Below are 2,500 nucleotides of genomic sequence, written 5' to 3'. Positions count from 1 at the left end.
TCGATGATCCGGAAGTTGGTGCTGCAGCGGACCGTGGAGAAACTGCAACAAGCAAAAAATCATTTTTCAAAAGAAAAGGTGCTATGCGAAAGAAGAAAGGAAATGACAAATCTGCCGCAAAGTCAAAGGATCATCATGCTGGGTCAACGGAAAAAGCCGATGAGAACACCGCGGGGAAAGAAACAACTCCTTATAACACCCAACAAAGTACTCAACCCGGAGAAGTTTGTTTTGTCGACGAAACCGTAGGATCTGATGCATTTAGTGGTTGTCAATCTCCTATGTCCGAACCGTCTTCCTGTACACCCAATGAAACACCCGTGTCCTCCCCAATGAATGGGTTTTCAGGGATATCTCTTCAATCTGAGCCCCCGGATTCATACAATTGCTCTCAAAGCGGACAAAACGACACACTACCATCAGCATCAACTTCTGCACCAACTTCGGATGACAACGAAACAACATCGCCGCACCTCTCTGCCCCTGAGGCACCCGTTGCATGTAACATGCAAGAAGCGTCAACTTGTACCGCAGCGGAATCGACAGGTTTATCCAAGGACTCTGGAGGGTCAGTTGAATGCACCAAGGAAACAAATACAAGCAATTCTTCTACAGAATCCTGTAAAACGCCAGTGGCTCCGTTAAATGAAGTCATCATAACAATCGAAGATGAGGTAGAGACGAAGCTGGTGTTGGTTCAATCAAGTGAGTGTTCGTCAACAGAGCTTCTCTCAAGTGGAACTGGTTCGGCAGCTAAGTTAGCGTTGGATGTTAACGGAAATACTTTGGAAAGCAACAGCGAGGAAAAATCATTGCTCGGTTCGGATTACGAATCATCATCTGGAGAGGTCATCTACTCCACTGAGTCGCATTCTACGAAGATTGACTCGACAGCTGATAATGATGACAGTTTTGTGGTGTCTCCTCCATCTGCACCACCCTTGCCTCCACCGCAACCTACACCACCAAAGGCTTCAACAGAAATCAAACGAGGTAAGGAAGGAGCACTTGCTCCGGCGTTTCTCGAACGTCATGAAAAATTTCGGGATTTTTTCGGGTGTCAGAAATCTTCGTGCTTTATCTTAAAAACGGAGAGGTTTTAAGTCAGCAAACTTCACAATTAGTTTGCTCTATGCTATCTTGAAAAAAAATTTAACGTTAAAAGAGACGAGCCCCAGGAACAACATGACCTTTCTCCAATAAGAAGAATTAAACAACCGTGTAGGGTAAGCCAACCTTCACTCTAGTTGTCCAAATACAGAATTTCTTCATCCAGTGAATAAGTCACTGTTATCCAGAGTATAAACTATACTTCAGTCACGTTCAACGTTGTCAAAGTTTTTCGGGTTAGTTAGTCTTTATTTAGGGCGCTTTCCTTTTGTCAGAACTGGCCGGCCAGACCCGTCAGTATGCAAAGACTTGCAACAGTTTGAAGGAACACTTGCATGGTAATCCCTGGCATTCTTCTGAAGGACTATATATTATCCTCGAAGTGTGTCAATTTGAAGACGTTGTAGAGTTAGTCCTTCCAAATACCCGGTCTGGCCGAACAGTTCTGTCAAATTGGAAAGTGTCCTTAGATTTGCTTAGAGTTGCATATTCACAGTCATGTGAGTAAATACTGAAATCTTTGCACAGATTAAAGCTGTCGGAAAGCGACTCCTCAAACGGATGAAGTTATACAGTCTCTGAATAACTGGGGCCAGGTGTTCAGTAGATCAGCAGGTGTTGGGGTTATGTGGGTCCCTGATTTGATTCGATTTGATTTGCGTTAATTTGTTGATTTCATTTCACAGTGTCCCCAATTAGTGTTCCAGCGCTAGAAGACTAGACACTTAAATAAAGTTCCTTTCCTTTCCTGTGGCGATATTTCTAATCGCTATCCTTTCCAACCGCCTCCCCTTTCCCCTCCAAAATCCCCCTATCCCCCAATCGCAGGTTTTACAAAGAAATGAAGTGGAAAAAGCTCTTATGGGAGAAATGACGTCCGTTTTCACATATTTTAATTATTAGGAAAGGCGATTGGCGGGCGCAAAGCAAAGAATACTCGCCTTATCATCAGACGTCTTACGTCCAAAAATCATTCCTCTGGATTTCTTGATCACCTAAAAGTAGCATGGTCGCGAATATTAACTGACAAAGACGAGCTTGTGGACAAAAGTAAGGAGAAACGTCGAGTTATCAAGGTGCAGACGGAACAAACACGGACATCTCTCGCCGAAAGCATTGGTTTGGGAAAGGTAACTTTATTTGAAGCGATTCGTAACTTAATAAACATACCCGGCATATATGTTGGCTAGAAATCCACTACCTTCCAGTCTTTCGCTACCATCTTACACCCTTAACCTTAACGGGGGTGGCGTCGGGATTGCGGGCACTTGCTAAAGGTGCCACCCGAGAACTGGTGGGCGGGAGCGTGCCTTGTCCCGGGGAAGGCTGAGGCGCCAACCTGTCCTACCCCAGTGCCACAACCCATCCATCACTCAATTCATAACACTTG

Source organism: Montipora foliosa, chromosome 8 (genome assembly GCF_036669935.1).
Source record: "Montipora foliosa isolate CH-2021 chromosome 8, ASM3666993v2, whole genome shotgun sequence".
In the NCBI taxonomy this organism is placed as follows: Eukaryota; Metazoa; Cnidaria; class Anthozoa; order Scleractinia; family Acroporidae; genus Montipora; species Montipora foliosa.
This window is presented reverse-complemented; position numbering follows the sequence as displayed.